The sequence below is a fragment of the Balaenoptera musculus genome, chromosome 7 (genome assembly GCF_009873245.2).
Source record: "Balaenoptera musculus isolate JJ_BM4_2016_0621 chromosome 7, mBalMus1.pri.v3, whole genome shotgun sequence".
In the NCBI taxonomy this organism is placed as follows: Eukaryota; Metazoa; Chordata; class Mammalia; order Artiodactyla; family Balaenopteridae; genus Balaenoptera; species Balaenoptera musculus.
Window position 1 is genome coordinate 40343144 of NC_045791.1, and position 17820 is coordinate 40360963.

Consider the following 17820-nt stretch of genomic DNA (forward strand, 5'->3'; position numbering starts at 1 on the left):
GTATACCAGACAACTCCCTGGTGGACAATATCCCATTTGGATAGGACTGCTTGGATCTCTAGTTGCAGACACCAGCTGATCTGCCCAGAGCCATCCCCAGTGACCTCTGAGACAGCTTCTGTAGCTGGAAAATACATCTCCTAGGAGTCAGGAATTGACATATTATCTCCCCCCACTCTGCCCCCCACTAGTCTCCTAACAGTTATTGACGCTATTTGGAAAGCCATGCTTCCATGCCTATTAATAACCTTCAGAAAGAACCCTGAGGAAGTGTCAAGAGAAAAATAGATCTGGCTGATGGAAGCCAAAGACTCAATCAGAGGTTACAATTAGCAATTAATAGATTTGAAGAAAAAGAAAGTTGTAACATTTTCTGTATCATACGTTATCTGTTCAGGAAGCTTAAAACAAAATATTTAGCCAATGAATTCAAGGAATGCTGAGTCAAGAACACCAGTCTTCACAGAAAGAAACTCTTTTAAAGACCGCTTATCTATTTAAATAAACCAGCTACTAAGTTTATCCCCACATCAACAATTCCAGAGAATTTAGCCCGGCTGATATCATTAAACCCTTATAGTTATTTACATCGTTATAAAGTTTCTTCAGGTGACACCTTAAATAGCAACCAAATCAATCTATTCTAAAATAACTGAACAACTAATTAACATTCATCTTTAAAGAGACTTTTCTTAGTGGTCTTTCTCCTCTCCCCTCCCTCAGTTAGAATGTGATTAACGGAATTCTCTCACAACTTCGCTTGAAATATGCTTTTGCCCCTGGAGCAGCTAAAGCAGAATCAGATAATTGTGGTATGACTCAACAAATGCACAGCTGTTCATTTAAATATATCCATCAAAAGTATAAATATGATCATGAGAAAGAAAATGAGCCGTGTACACAGGGTCAGTGTACAAGTGGAACAAGTTAGCATCGAAGTAACCACAACAGAAAACAAGGAGGAGGGGAAATAAGACAGAGAGAGGCTCTGATACCACACAGAAAGAGACCAGAAAACTTTCATAACCAAAAAACCACCCACCCAAACCAAAACGCTCGGACTTCCCTGGTGGCGCGGTAGTTAAGAACCCGCCTGCCAATGCAAGGGACACGGGTTCAAGTCCTGGTCCCGGAAGATCTCACATGCCGCGGAGCAGCTAAGCCCGTGCGCCACAACTACTGAGCCCGTGTGCCACAACTACTGAAGCCTGCGTGCTTAGAGCCCGTGCTCCACAACAAGAGAAGCCACTGCAGTGAGAAGCCCGTGCACCGCCACGAAGAGTAGCCCCCGCTCGCCACAAGTAGAGAAAGCCCTCGCGCAGCAACGAAGACCAAACACAGCCAAAAACAATAAATAAATAAGATAAATTTATTTTTAAAAAAAATCAAAACGCTCAATTGACCTAAATTAGAAATTAATGGCATGTTAAAAGTAAAAATAAATGCACTCTACTAAGTGGGGAAAAAGAAACGAAATCCAGGAGACAGAAGATGCTCCCGAGTACACAGAAGTAGAAAGCCTACAGGGTAGAAATGATGAACCCAACCTGTTATGAAGAACAAAGACATGGAGGCAGAGAAAAACAGGAGGAACAGGGCACTCACCTCAGTGCTCTCCCCACAACCTTCGAAGTCAGACATTAGGAAATGCAGAAAATGCAGGGATCCCTCCAACAGTCAGTCCCAAAGCAAATAACTGGAAAGCACCACCCTGTACCAGGCAACCCCTCCTGGAGGTTCTACGCGTCTAAGAGTGTCACCTGAACACGAAGAAAAGGAAACCAAAAAAGAGAAAACAGAATGTGAAAAGGAGCAGGAAGAGCGCTGAATAAGAAAAAAGGGCCAATGTCAGCCATGAAAACCCCACTCCTTCCTTCTTCCTCAGGGATGGGCCCAAAGGCCCAGTCAGAACTTGAGAAGCAGAGGTACCTCTGCAAAGACTTGAGTACCTCTCTTCCTTTAATGTGTAATTCAAAATATTAACAAATAGAAAGAACATCTAATTCATGATGACCATTTTCAAGCTTTCCCCAAACCATCAAAACTCAAGTGCTTGGCAAAAAAATAACCTACCTGGTACTGGGGTTGGGGGGGCCCTAACCTCATGCTTGGCCTGACCACTCAGCCATCATCCTGCATAAGGAACCATTCACATCCTCCACATTTACAGGCAAACCTCTCTTACATTATTATAAGCAACCACTATTTCAGCAACCACCACCTCCCTCGGCCCCAAGTCCTCCCATATCAACCCTCTTCATACCCTGGCAGAAAACTTTCTAGAAAGAGCACTCTACAAAGCTCCTTCCACATCTCCCCTCTCCATCCGGTCCATCACCAAAATGCCTCTGGCTAAGGTTCTAACTCTTTGTAACCTGACCTTATCCGTCAGATTCACAGGGGAGCTTCCTCAGAAGTCAGACTCTGAAGCCTCACCCACCAAGATTTGTATTTGATTGACCTGAGATGAGGCCTAGGAATCCCCCAGTCCCCCGGCAATTTGGGTGGTGCTGAGAATGCTGAGGGTGGCATCAACTGGTCCATTCCCTAGGGTCTTCCCTAGCTGGGATTCAGAGGCTCCATCTCTCTGCTATCTTTACTTTTATGGGTTGGATCTGCTTAGCTTCCTTGGGCGGGAGTTTCCTCTTCTGCCACTCATATCTTAAACGCTGGTTTCCCTTGAGGCCTCACATCTCAGCCCTCCCTTCTTCTCATTCAAGATGCTACCCAGCTTCAAGGCCACTGAGCCAAATGGAACCACCCGGTTAGGATTCTTTACTCATTTTCCCCTTCCCTGACTATTCCTTCCTTATCACCTTCTTTCCCTATCGTATGTCCTCATGTTTTCACTGTTTATAAAATTAATTTTAAAAAATTTTGCATAACAGGCATTTCAAGTTATGTTGAGAAAAAGGATAATAAACCCTATTTTTGACCTCCCAGTTTCAAAAATAAGCCACATCCTACCACTCAGTTCCAAAAATAAGAAATCTTATTTCCTCTATTCTGCCCATTTTCTTCCTAATGTATTTTAATAAGAATCCCAGAACTCACATCATTTCACCCACAAATTCTTTAACAGATAAGGACTTTTTCTAAACATCACTATAAAGCCAACATCTCATCTAACAAAATTAAAAGTATTCCTCCTCCAAATATCATCGAAAAGCTAATCAGTGTTTAAATTTGCCCAGTTTTCAACAACATCCCCCACTCCTCCCCCTGAAAACCGTGAGGAGAATGGGGATAGCACACAAAGAGAGAATTGTTTTTCTCCCCTTTCAGTTACCATCACTAGTGGTGCGGTGTTGGGATTGTGGCGGTGTGGAGAATACTGTGTGTAACGTGTGGAAGACAGCAAATGCCTAACTATGGCCTATTCAAATACTATTGTTCCCTACTGTTCTGCAGAAACTAAATTTTCTGCATGGAATAAGGGAGTTAGAGATGTAATTCAGAAAGGGTTAAGTAAGAACCACATAAACTGAATTTGAATTGGAAGCAACAGTATGAACTCACTGAGTATTTTATACATACATATTTCCTCTGTCCACTAAAAAGGCCTAGAAACAATGACCTACCGAGTAGCAGTGAGCATTCCGGATACCCAGACTGTGGGGTTAAACTACCATTTCCCACTAAAAGAAAGAGAACAAGCTGAATTGAACCATGAGTATGCAATCACCAAATCCAGCCAGTTGGAAATTAGAGGTCGAATGGCTGGGTTCTTCAACAGGTAAACTGTAAGAGGAGGAAAGGGCTGGAGGGGGAACCTGAGGTTTAAGAGACTTCAAAGACGGAAAAAGATGTGCAAGACTAAACTACAGTGGCTAGATATGCACAGGCAGGTGATAAGACCATACAGAAAGGCAACGAAGCAATTACTATGGAAGTCAGGAAAGTGGTTACCTCTGGAGAGAGAGAGGGACCATGACAGGCACGGAACATGCCAAGGGGCTCTAGGGAGGCCGCTAATATTCTCTTGACCTGTGTGGTGGTCACAAAAAATATTTACCTTATAAAAATTAACTAAGCTATGTATATTTTGTGTGATATCTGTATCTGTGTTTTACTTTATAATAAAAAGGTAAAAAGGAGAAGACTAAAGAGGAATGTGTGTTGTTCAAAAAAAGGTGCAGACTAACACAAACACACACACACACACACACACACACACACACTCGGAGGAAGTAACAGCATTGCATATCATACATATATGCACAAAATTTGCCCAGGTTTGTGTTACAAATAAGTTTATATAATAACCTTCTGAAATGTCAACTATTTTTTACCTTCAGACAGGAAAACTGTTTTTTCAAGTTACAAGTTTATTAATTTTTAATAGAGAAATAGGCTTCACTTACCTAGTCATTATCAGAAATCAAGTATTAAACTAAAAAAGTAACACAGCATCTTATGATAAGTTGGTCCTTCCTCTCTCCTACTTCAATTACATAAGTTTCATGGGTCAAGGATATCGAAAGATTGGAGAGTCCAGATCAATGTTTCCCAAACACTGTGCAACATTATCACCAAATGAGAAAAATTAACACCATAAAGATGTGAAACCTCCCTCACAAAACTTATCTAGACATTTAACACAATCCCAATAATCATACTAACAGGTTTGCTTCTTAGCGGGGAGGGAGTGGTGACTACATATGATAATTTTGAAGTCCATATATTTTCTTACAAACCCCACACACACAAATACATATGAAAATTCTGTAAAATGAAACTTTAAAGTTCTGTAAAAGGGAACTTAAAATAAATATGAAAATTCAGTAAAATGGAACTACTCCTACAAAAGAGAAAAAAAAGTATTAAGCTCCAAGAGTTTAAGAAAAAGAGTGTGATCCTACTACACACACAGGCAAAGAGATCAATTAAACTAAATGGATATCCCAGAAATAGACCACAATGTACATGGGAATTTATAATACAAAGGAAATCAAAAGAGAAAATCTGGGACTATTCAGTAAAATTGGAATGACTAGCCAATGGGACAGAGACTGCTTATTTTCCACTAAAATTCCTTCTTCACTTCTTCTTGGGCACATGCTGACCAGCACGGACTGCATTCTCCACACTCCCTCACAGCCAGATGTGCCCACAAGACTACGTTCTCACCAATGGAAGCAGGAAGTGACATGTGATCGCTTGCCCTGAACTTTCTCCTTCGTCCTTCACATGGAGGGAACCCAGCTATGGTAGCAACCCAGCTATGACCATGCAGATAACTACAGTGACAATTCCTAGAGCCACAGGACAGAAGGAACCTGACTCTCAGTGACCAGTGGATACGGGCAGTTCTGCTGACTTGCTTTGCTCACATTGGAACTGTTAAGTGAAGAAAAAGGTCAACTCCTCTGTTCTTTGAACCATAGCATATTTCGGTCCCTTGGTTACAGCAACTCAGCCTTACCCTAATTAATAGAGCACCTAGAGAAAAATTAAGTTGGATTCATACCTAACATTCCAGATGGATCAAAGATTTAAGCCTAAAAAAAGAACCACATGACACTACAAGGAAAGATAAGTTTTTAACTCTAAGAATGGAAAAGGTCTTTTAACTGTCATACAAAGTCCTGAAGCCACAAAAAGGTTGATTATATATTTATCTCTATAAATATTTTGGGGAGGCGGTGGGAGCCGGGGTTGGGGGGGGGGTGCTGCGTGGCTTGTGGGATCTCAGTTCCCCGACCAGGGATTGAACCCGGGCCCCGGCAGTGAAAGCGCCGAATCCTAACCACTGGACCGCCAGGGAATTCCCTCTATAACTAATATTTTTAAACGTCTTTTATCTACTGTCTCTTCCACTAGGATGTAAGTTCCATGGAGCAAGAACTGGGATCTATTTTCTTCACTATTGTATAACCTACTGCCTAGAATAAGTGCTTAATGAATAAGAGGCATTCAATAAATATTTGTTGAATGAATTGGTAAATTTAAGTATACAAAATTTTAAATAATCTACACTGCAAAATAATTATTTTTACACAAACGACCAAGTAAAATATCACACATCACAAGGAGAGAAGGGGGGGGGGGTGCTAATTTGTTAATGCATAGGAGCTCCTGTGAACTGATAATAAAAAGATCAATAACCCAACAGGAAAATAGACAAAGGACACTAACATAGAGGGAACAGAACCGGAAATACAAATGGCCTTTAAACTTATGAAAAGATGCTCAATGTCAATCAAAATAAGAAAAAATGCAAATTAAAGCTCCATTAAACTGTCATTTTTCACCTATAGGTTTGGCAGAGAAGAAATTATCAGTTTGGCAATTATACTGTGATTGGCAAGGGTATGAGGAAGCAGGGTTTTCATCCATTGCTGGTGAAATCTAAAACTTTGCAAGCTCTATGAACAGAGCAATTTGGCAATATTTCTACCATACTTAAAATGTGCATATCCTTTGACCCAGCAATTACACTATTAGAAATGGATCCTATAGATACATTCACAAACGTGTTTAAAATGATATATGTACAAGGTTATTCCCTACAGCCTTGTTCATGATAATAAAACCGGAAATGATCTACATGGTCATCAATATAGTACTGGTTAAATAAATTCCAGCCCATCTCTAAGTGGAATGCTTTTTCATTTGGGTAAAAAAAAAAAAGAGAAATTGCAATAATCATTAGATTATTGCTGGTATATGCCTGAAATCTCTGAAAGAATATATAAGAGATTGGTAACAATTGTTGTCTCCAGGAAGGGTAACTGGGAGACAGAGGGAGAAGGGAGACTTATTTTTCACTCTTTTTGTACCTTTTAAACTTTATAAACATTGATTATATTATTACCTTCCTAGAGACAAATATTTTATAAAATAATAACAATACAAATATTCATATCGGCCCCAGATATCTAAAAACTTGTCTGGTGATTCTCGCTGTCAACCACACTAGGAAGCTATTGAGCTGAACAATTTTAACCCTGTTTCATAATTAAGAATCACAGGGTTAACAATTAACTAACACCATCATCTCTTCCTCCTCCCTCAAATAAATATACGTGCAAAATAAAGTCAGTCTCTTAATTCCATCCCTGTTATTCATTACTTTCTCTTAGAACTCATTCAACCTCATGCCACCTTAAATGGGCATGAAAATATCTCATAGGGCTCCAAGGATGGTAGCCAGAACTAACAACTATGCTAATATATTAACACAGCCTAGTGCCAAAGATGTTCCTTCCAGGCATCCAGAAGATGAAAACTTGACATAACTGACACCTTGGCAACAGCCCAAAGCTGTGCATTATCTGCCTTGGAAAATAAAAACTCACATCCTCAACGACTAAGAGTCCAAAGTCAACAGTCATGGCTTTTGTCTTTTCCCTAATGTGAAAGGTCTCCCCCCCACCATATCCCCCTTTAAATTTTAGGCTAACCCCATCACTTGAGGACTGATTGTTATTATGTTACAGCCATATAAGGAACACTAAGAAGTCATTACTTATATTGCGATTCTGCTTAAAAGGGAAAATTCTGCTTAAAAGGGAAAATATCCAAAGCATATCAAGTGAAAGGAAAAAGCAAGTTGTAAAACCAAATGTGTAGCCACGTTCCATCAATTTTTAAACATAATTAATACACATAATTTGTGTCTATGAAAAGTTTGTATGTGAAAAATTGCGTGTTCCAAATTATTAGCTGTGGGTAAAAGAGAAAAGGAAGGGAGAAAATTTTATGTTTAGACTGCTTTGTACTACTTGAAATTAAACAATCAAAAATAAACTTTTACATAAAAGAATAAAATTTTTGAAAATAATAAATTAGACTTTCCTTAAAAAAGAGAGCACTTGACAGCTACTAGAGACCTTCCCCCAAAGCTCTGAACCTAAAGAGGCTACAGAGACCTCATGCTTCTGTCTCTACGTACAAGTTTCAAACCATATACAGGCAATCCCGACTTTTAACTCAGAGACACTCCCACAGACATTTAGCACTTCAGGCCTCCCCTCATAGAAACATCTTACACACTCTATTCTGAAGTTGGTATTTGTGTTACCCCCATAGCTTAACACAACCTTAATAGCATTTCATCCTGAGAGCGAGACTTCTTTACAGAGATTTCAAAGTACTCCAAGGAAGCATATTATGAAAATGTAGTTCTGGGAAAGGTAAAAGTATGGAGACAATAAAAAGATCAGTGGTTGCCAAGGAGTGGGTAGGGGGCAGGGATTAATAGTCGGAGCACAGGATTTTTAGGGCAGTAAAACTTTTCTGTAGGGTACTATAATGGGGGATCCATATTACTATACATTTGTCCAAACCCACAGAATGCACAACAAGAGCAGATTTTAATGTAAACTATGGGCTCTGGGTGATAATGATGTGTTAGTGCGGATCAACTACTATAATAAATGGACCACTCTGCTGGGGAGACAGAGTCTGGGAGAGGCCGGGTGTGTGGGGGACAGGGGCGCCTATGAGAACTCTCTGTATTTTCTGCTCAGGTTTGCTGTGAACCTAAAATTGCTCTAAAACATAGCCTATTTAGAAGGAAAGAAAAAAAAAAAAATAAAGTGGTCCTATAAGGTGAAAAGAATGGCAGAAGCATTTTATACGTAGGGAAATGGTGGTGGTATTTGAACAACTTGGCCAGAGTTAAAAGATAATTGAGCAACTCCACCAAAAAAAGCCTACATTCAAGGTAATGCAAAAATAAAGAACCGCTGGGTTTGGTCCTATCTCTCTTATGTTGGATTTATACAAAGCAACAAAATGATCATCGTGGCTAAGAAGTGACCGTGTCAATTTGACCTCTGCCAAGGAGCATTAAAAGAGGTGATTTGTTGAAATGTCTCTACTGCTGGCCCTGGCAAGGCCACTGAGAGCTCCTAGGTAAAAAGCTGGCTTGGCTACCTTAGAGCTGGCCCCGGGGCATCTCCTCCCGCAGTCCTTCCAGCAGTGGCTCTTCCCCAGAGCTCCGCTCACTTGCTCCTGGAGCCCTGGAGGTGGGAGAGGCGCTCCCAGAGTCTCCTGGAATAATGAGAATTCTCCAGTAGCTCTTGCGCTGGCAATGTGATGTTCACAAGCGGCTCGGGGCTGTGGAGGGGAAGAAGAAAGAAAACCAGCTAAGCAGAAGAAAAGTCTGTAGTTGTGAATGTGCAGGCTAAAGGAAGTGCACACTTGACAAGCCTTTCAATTGAGACCACAAAACCAAGGCCGATTTACAATTGCAGCAAGGATGGAAAGGGTTGGAAAACAGACACACGGTAAGTTGTGGTCATAGGTCCGTACCGATCTTAAATATTTTTCTAAGTGACACAAAACCCAGTGGAATCTGCAGTTGGTAAACTTCAAAATCAAGCTCCTTTAAAGTCCATATACCACGTACTCTAGCCATTACAAAAACAAACAAAAAAAACAAAGGCTTTGCATATATCAACTATGATATGTACCTGGGAAAAACAAAGTTCAAGCCGTCCACAAGTATAGAATGAAAGTCTCTCTCCAGACCCCCGGCTGCTCCTAGAGACACCCCATGTACCACAGTAACCAGTTTCTCGTGTACCCACCCAAAAATAACCTGATTTGGGTCCATTTTCAACCACCACTCTCAGCTGTAGACAGATCTAGTTCAAAGCCTCATAAAACAATGGTGGGGTTAGGATCACACAGCGGAAGGAAAGGGGGCTCTAGATAACTATCAAAAAAAACAAAAAGCCACCCAAGCTCCCTTTTCCTTTAGGAAGAATTTTAAAACATCAATATTTGTCAAAGGAAGAGGAAATTTTTATTAGAACCAAACTTTCCCATTCAAATAGCTGAGCAACACAAAACACTGAAAAACGTACTCCTTTTGGAAAATAGCACCTTTTTATTTTTTAACCTCAAGGGACACTTTGCCAAGAAAACTTTCATGTAAGTAAATCAGCGCAGAAAACAAATCCAAAATACAGCATTCCCCAATAATTATTTGGAAGTAAATCACATAATTAAAAAAAAAATCACATCAACCTTGAAATTCAAGGGAAATGCTTTACAAATGATATCAAAACTTGCCTCGCTTCAGTTTAAATTGAGCCTCAGAATCAATTTGAAAAGAGAATCGAGAATGTAAAAATAAGACACTAAAATAAGACAGACAAAAATATCCCCCCGTAGAAAGGTCAACCAGAAGCTTGACATTTTCAGCAATCATTTAGTGAAGTTAAAGAGTAAAAAGCCATTTCTAGAGTGGACATCCTTAAAAACAAACTCTTCAGCTAAGCAGCATGCACAACCCTTGAGTTTCAGAGCAAACTGTGGAAATCCTGGTGTTTTCCTAGACAGGGGAATGTGGCAGATTCATGCGGAAGTTGCTTCCCCATCTGCCGAAGACTAACTGCATTTTAGAAGGGGCGAGTGCAAAGGGGCCTTGGCGGCCGCCCTGCTTAGGACCAGCCGTGTCTTCAAGTTATAGGTACTATTGGGGGAGGAGCTTTAGATTAGCAAGAAAAGAAGGAAATACTGGTGCATATTTTTCTGATTCTTTTTAAAAATCAGAGATTTTTTTTTTTTAATTACAGAAGTCCTTTTAATTTCCCTTCCAACTTCCCAGCTCTATCACCTTCCTGCAGAGAATTCCTTCAAGAACGTGCTCAGGTTCTCCTGCCTCGCTCAGCCTTCCCTAATGATTTTCACATTTTCCAGATCTTTCCATTCTAATTCCTCTTGTATTAATATTCTATAGGACTCAATTCTATATGACCTGGCACTTAATCCTCTTCCTTGAACTGGGTTTGTCTCAAAAAAAAAAGGCGAGGATCACATATTCTTCTTCTTCAACTTGCATACAGTTGGTGCTCAAGAGTTACTGGATAAAAATCAAGTCTTCAAATTAAGCATAGTTTAATATTTGTCTTCAAATTATCAGGCTGTCAAATAACCCATGGATTGAAGTCAAAACTGTGGTGTACTACAAGGAAGAACAAGTCAGTAAAATGACAGCAAAGGTGGAAAGCAAACTCCAAATACTTAACTCTTAAAATGTTCTGCTCAGGACCCATCTCTGCACAAATACACTCCATGCCAATAGGCAAGCGTGACAGATCCTGAAAGGTAGTTGAAAGTAGTTTTGTTCAAAACCCCAAGAGAGATTTAAAAAATGAAAACAAATAAAAAGAGGCATATGCACCAATTAAAATCAGTAAGATAAAATAAATATCTATACAGATATCCTTCAACTTAACAATGCGGTTACCTCCCAATAAACCCATCGTAAGTTGAAAATGTCCTAAGTTGAAAATGCATTCACTATTTCTTACCTACCAATCATCATAGTTGAGCCCAGCCTTATTTAAACTTGCTTAACACTTACATCAGCCTACGGTTGGGCAAATTCACCTAACACAAAGCCTATTTTATAATAAAGTGTTGAATACCTCATGTACTTTACTGAATACCGTACAGAACGTGAAGAACAGAATGCCTCTAAGTGTGTCGGTTGTTTACCCTCGTGCTCACGTGGCTGACTAGGAGCTGCCGCTGCCCTGCCTCACAAGAGAGGGTCGTACTGCATGTCGCGTGTCGTTGGCCCGGGAAAAGATCAAAATTCACAATTCAAAGTACACTTTCTACTGAATGCGTATCACTTTCGCACCATCTTAACACTGAAAAATTGTTAAGTCGAACCATCGTAAGTCAGAGACCACGTGCATACAGCAAACTGCAGCAACTTGTCACAAAACTTTCATTGAGCTGAGTTTTTCCAAAACCTTGGCCAATTTATTTGTTTAGCTATGGAGGTTTAATTATTGGCAACTAATCATGCCATGTGAAAATCTGACCCATAAAGGTTAGAGGCACATTCCTGTGAAGTGGTGGAGGGTGGGTGTGAGGAAGGGGGAAAGGAGAAATACAAAAAAACATTCTAACTCCAATTGCAGGCTTAACATAGTAGTACATTTTCCTTTCATCCAATTTAAGAGAACATGCATAGTTTCTTAAAAGTCGTGGTGATATGATGGGACTGATAACAGGCAAGCATAAAAGGTACTTAAAATCTAACATGTTCTTGGCAGTCAATACAGCAGTTAAGCGACAGGGAAATCGGGGCAAGTTTTCTCAACTTTTTAATTATAACTATATCCTTGGCTTCTAGAAACTGTGGCTTTCAAATATACAAATCCTTGCTCTTTCAAGACATCATCCCTTGTATGGTGATGGATGTTAATTAGACTTATTGTGGTGATCATTTTGCAATATACACAAATATCGAATCACTGCAATGTATACCTGAAACTAACATAATGTTATATGTCAATTATACCTCAATTAAAAAAAAAAGAGAGAGACAAAAGACATCATCTCGTACCTTCCCCGTCTATCCACCCAGCCTCATAACCCAAATAAACCATGGTGTGTGTGTCTTTGCTATAGAATTACTGTTAACTGAAATTACTTTAAGCAGCGTATGGTAGCAAGAACATGGACTTAGGAAAGAGCCAAACCCAGTTTTCCAACCTAATAAATGTGATCTTACAGAATTTAACCCGTTTGTTTCAGTTTCCTCTGCCACAAAACAAGGTTAATATCTCCCATCTTTAAGAGTTAGTAATAATGCCAATTATTATTCAGCTCTAGAACTGTGCTAAACACACAATTGCATTATCTGATTTAATCCTAACACCACAAAAATGCAGAGGAAGGTATCAGTATTCCTACTTGAAAGATAAGAAAACAGTGTTAGAGAGGTTAAGTGAAACTGTCCCAAGATCACACTTTTGAAATATGTGGTAAAACAAATCAACTCAGCTTATGCTGAGTCCAAAATCTGTGTTCTTAATTGCCTGTAAGTTAAACTGTATCTTGACTATTTGTAAGAATTGAAGTGATTCTTGTAGTAAATATCCTTAGGTCCCTTTACTGTTTTCTACCTCTTAAAATAATAGAAGTGCTAAAGCAGCATGGTAGAAAAGCATAAAGTATACCAATCCCAAACAATAACACAAATCATCCACATGATACCACAAATGTCCTCTTGTTCTGGCTCTAAAATAACAACGCTACAACCAAGCATATAAACGTCAAGGATCCTTGAAGAATAATCTACTCCAGATACTTGAATACGTGGGCAAGATAATACTGGGTATTATCTATCAGTAATTCTGAAGAAAGGCAACAAAGATATCAACCAGTTCCCAAGATTCCCAATCTCCCAGTGGGGAAAAAAAATAGGTCACACACCCTAGACAAGCTTGGGGGACACCACAGAGCTCAAAGAACAAGGAGAGCCACATAAGTTGCGGAAAGATAAATGCTGATTGAATCAGGAAGCAGAGAGGGGCACAAGGATACAGCAAATCTCCTTCTCCAGAAATTTTCAAATTCTCTGTAGACATTACGCTTTGGGATTTGGGAATGAGAAATGGGAATGTCCAGGAAGTTCCCCAGAATTCCCCAAGTTATAAGTTATTCAAAAAACACTTCCAAACACCCTTTACTCATTATTATGGATATCTAAAGGAAAGGTTAAATAAATAAGAAATAAACTTGATAGTATTTACAAAGAATTGTAGTCTATAACAAATGTTCAAATGCTAGAGAATGTCAGCGAGCATTATTGGGGAGCATTCCAATAGCAAGCCAAATCCAGCCCTCAGTCTGTTCTGGTAAATAAAAGTTTTATTGGAACACAGCCCCACTTGTTCATTTCACGTATAGTCTGTGGCTGCTTTCACACGAAACAGCAGAGTTGATAGTTGTGACAGAGTCCATATGGCTTGCAAAGCCTAAAATATTTATGATCTGGCCCTTTAGAGAAAAGGTTTGTTGATCCCTGAAATAACCTTCCTCGTAGATCCAAATGCAGGTTAACAGAACTACACAGAATCACATGTTGAAACTGCCATCTTAAAGGCTTATTTTGCTTTGGAAACGTATTTCTTGGAATACCACTCACAGGATTTGTATACAACACGCTATGCATATAAATTTATATTTATTTTATTTGCAAGGATGACTCACCAGTAGCAGCAGACAGGGCCATGAATACACATTTATAACATAGCAACAGCTACAAGCAATCATGACCAATTCTCTCCTCTGCGCTCCTATCCCGACCTGGCCCTGGGAAATGTCAATCTTATCCTTCAATTCTGTAGGCTAGCTTTCAACTTGACACCAGTGGATTCCTTTCATGTACTTATGTCTCTATGTTGATTGTTTTAATTCTCACAGGAGAATTTCAACACTTTTTCCCATTTACCTTTTTTCTTAACTGATTTTTCTGGGGGTTTGGAAAAATATAAATTTCCCAAGAAATCCTGGGAAGGAATTCTACCATGAAAGCACTGTTCTCTTCAGGTGTATATTTAGATGCTGAGTAGGAATCCAACTCACTAGAAAAAGAGTTGGGGAGAGGAGGCAAGCATGAGGATGAACCAAGTCTCCAGGATGTTTTAAGGAAAAGATTAAGGTCTGTCTCAGAGCCTAGAAAGAAGACCAACCAAAGTGGAGACAGGAAGAAAGCAAGATTTCCTAATGCTTTGGCCCCTGGGATGGATTTAAGGTCCAAATTTCAGAGCACCTTTCTCCTCCAGAATTTAAATTATAATTTGGCTAAGATGAGAGGCATCTACTGTGGACCATGACAGGAGTGAGTGCAATTAAGTACCAGGCTATATTTCTGAAGATTACATGCTTATAACTTCAAACATCCTCATCCGAAGTGGTCTGGAACCCTATCAAGATCCCATTTCTCTGTCCAGCCTTTTAAAGGCTCATTTATTTGTGCCAGAAATGTAAAGCATGAGGATCATAATAAAACTCAAGGAAACAAAGGCAGTGGGATAGAGTAGCAGCAAGAGGGTTCCAGACTTGAATCACAGAGTCCTGGGCTGAATCCCAGCCCTGTCAGTCACTACACAGGTAGTCTTGGGCCAACTGAGCTGCCGTCTCTCCCAGGCAACATGGGCATCAGGACGCCCTTGCAGAGTGGCCATATGTGAAGTACACGGCATGTGGTGGGTGGCAATAGATGATAGCTATTAATAAAAATTTAATAGTAAGGAGCAGGTGTAAAGAAGAGGAAACAGTGAGGAAGACTGAGAATCACAAGGGTTGAACTAATAGGTTGAATCATATGAAATTGCCAAAATTTGACCACTTTGACTCATAAAACTAGTAATTTAAAAATAAATATTATAAAAGAAGCCTGAAAGGAGAGAACATGGAAGACTAATACCCCATACTCATTCCCCCACTGGTGGCACCTTAGAAGAAATCCAGACACCAGATGGGAAGGCTACAGACTAAAATAGAAAACACCTTCGCCAACTCCTCACCAGATAGGAGGTGTGACTTCAGGGAAGAGAAGATTCAACAGAGACAGACAGAAAGACAGAAACACACACACACACCCTCGCTCACACGTAGCCCATGTAATTCACTCGTTCTCTCTCTTCCTTCTCCATTCCTGCTCTCTCCTTTTCTTTCCTTATTTCTTTCCCCACACAAGGCCCAAAGGTGACTTTTGTTAACCATTTTGGGAAGGAAACACAGCATTTCTGGTCAGCTGATGTTACCAGCTGCACGGCAAGCCTTTCTGCAGGCCTTGTAGAGCAGCTGGTAGCTCGATAAAGAAATCCAATGGATCCATCACTTTTTCCCCCTTATTTTTCTATCTTCTCTTCACACCATAGTTATTAGTTTTGTTAGTCTTGTTAACAAAGACTAAATCTTGTTAGTCTTCACCCAATTAATGGGTCTGTGGTTATTTCACAGAGTCATGTCAATTCCTGGATGAGATCTCAGTTTCAAGACACCCAACTAGCCCAATCCTAAGTAGCTCTAGTGCAGCTATATCTAAGACTCAGAATGGTTCTGAGTGAGGAGTCAGAGCACCTTGAGTAGACAGGGATTAAGAACTGGCAGAGGTAAGAAAGAAGTAACTTGTCATTTCTTCCACGCCCCCAATGCACTACTCTCTAAAGAGAATCGGACTTCACTGGTAATCAGATCGCCTTTCTCTGTTGGGTCCCAATTTCAGGTATGTAAATCCCATTCTTGCAGAACTTCCGCACTCCCCATTTCCATGAGGCATGCATGTTTTATCTGCTGTCTGGCAGTGATGTGGTAATCCTTGATGATTACCCTCACATGTAATACCATGCAGGCTTTCATCAGTGGATGATCTCAAAGCACTGTTTACAAGAGTTTGCAGGATGCCACCCACGTGGGCCGGAACCAGATTTTCTAGTTTTCTAGTGGGGTGTTTGTTTCTCCAAAGCTTCACTCTGGGGTTCCTGGGTCTATACACCTTTACTAGACAGACATTAGCAAAGCTTCAACAGGGAGCTTCTTGAAAATAGGCATTCTATATATCCAACGTCCTGCTGTATCTCCAATGCCTGGTTCAGCATCACATCAGACTTATTTAAGTATTTGTGGAATGAACGAAGCTTAAAATTACAGAAAAGCAATAAGTATTAACAGTTTCAAGCTCATAAACTTGGTAAAGAAAATGTGTAAATCACTAAATGGCTAAGTTTCTACCCTAGACTTAAATTCAAAGCAGCGCAAAATGTACCAAACTCTTATTTGACAGGAACAAGTTAATATAAGAAACATAAAAAAAAACATATAAAGAATTATAGAAAAGTTATTACTATTTCATAAAAGCAGTCTTCATTTTAGAAAGGCAATAAGTTTTCCTAGTACATGTATTCACCAAACAACTACTGCACATTAAGTTTTTCAGAACCATATCTACAGAAATTTCCAGAAACATTGAAGGGGGTTCTTACAAAAGAGGGGCACCAAAATAAATGAACAGAGAACTAATGCTTTTAAAAACCATTCTTCCAATGCCCTCTTGCAAATATTTATGTCAATTACCAACCTAAATAAAATTTTCACCAGATCATTCTCCCTAATTAAGATTCAGTGAGAATAAACTGAAAAAAAAAAAAAAAAAAAGCCATCAACATTCTTTTTCTAATTGTTTGGTTTAATTTTTATTTACCCATAGGCACTTCCAAGGCTAGGCAGGAAACTGGAAACTGCTTGCCCCCTGTGCAGACAGAACAAGGTAACAAACAGAAAAAGATCCAGTAAAGTTTAAAAAAATTAAGAGTGAACAATATCTTGTATGGCTGTGTTTTCTTGTTGTGTGCTACGTGTGTATACTACATATCCATAATTATGTCAGACAAGCTATGCATTTTACAAGCAGTTGCCAGACCTGCAGTGAGTTATCTGAAAAACTAACATGCAAGCTTCTTGGAGAAGAAAATAGCTTCTTATTTACTGTTTAGCTTTATAATAATTGGGTACCATCCCTTCCATACTAGACAATCAACAAATACTTGCTGACTGATGAACAATGAGATTAATTTAAAATAAGATTAAAGTCAGGAATCCAGGGGACTCTGGGTCTATCACTGACCGAGCAGCCTTGAACGTTAGGTTTCTTCAAAGCCTACTCAATCATCTCAATAGGATTATTGCAGGGGGTCATCAGGCACAGTGGAGAAAACATTACATTAATGAGCTAGACACACCCCTGCACCATAGCTGTGTGACACTGGTAAGTCACCTGTGTTCTCTGGCATCCATTTTTCCTACCTAGAAATTGAGAGTGGTGGCCCAAGTTGCTAAGTTTCCTCCTACCTAAACGATTCTCTGTTTAGATATTTCTTTTACAATTGCTAGCAGGATTCCTCAAGAATTATGCTAACAGGAAAGGCTACCTCTTTAATTAAAGATGGTTTTCCAATCTACTCCTGTACTGAAATGCGAACCAACCCGCTCATTAAAAAATAATAACATTTTTCATTTAATTTAGCAATTTAGTTCTTAACTCACCGAGGTTCG

At 39.6% G+C, this 17820-nt stretch overlaps 1 protein-coding gene across 5 annotated transcripts in view; it reads right to left on the reverse strand.

Annotated features, from left to right (window-relative positions):
• The window catches only part of ACVR1 (activin A receptor type 1), a 125274-nt gene that overhangs the window by 65054 nt on the left and 42400 nt on the right, over positions 1 to 17820 (reverse strand). For 3 of the 5 annotated variants that reach the window (XM_036858193.1, XM_036858194.1, XM_036858195.1), the window contains one exon: positions 8884 to 9066. The exons of 1 other annotated variant lie outside the window; for it this stretch is intronic. The gene's annotated coding sequence lies outside the window, so the exon portion shown is untranslated. Of the gene's footprint in view, positions 1 to 1605; positions 1761 to 8883; positions 9067 to 17820 lie in introns of all 5 variants that reach the window. One more of the 5 variants, XM_036858196.1, reaches the window with a different exon arrangement.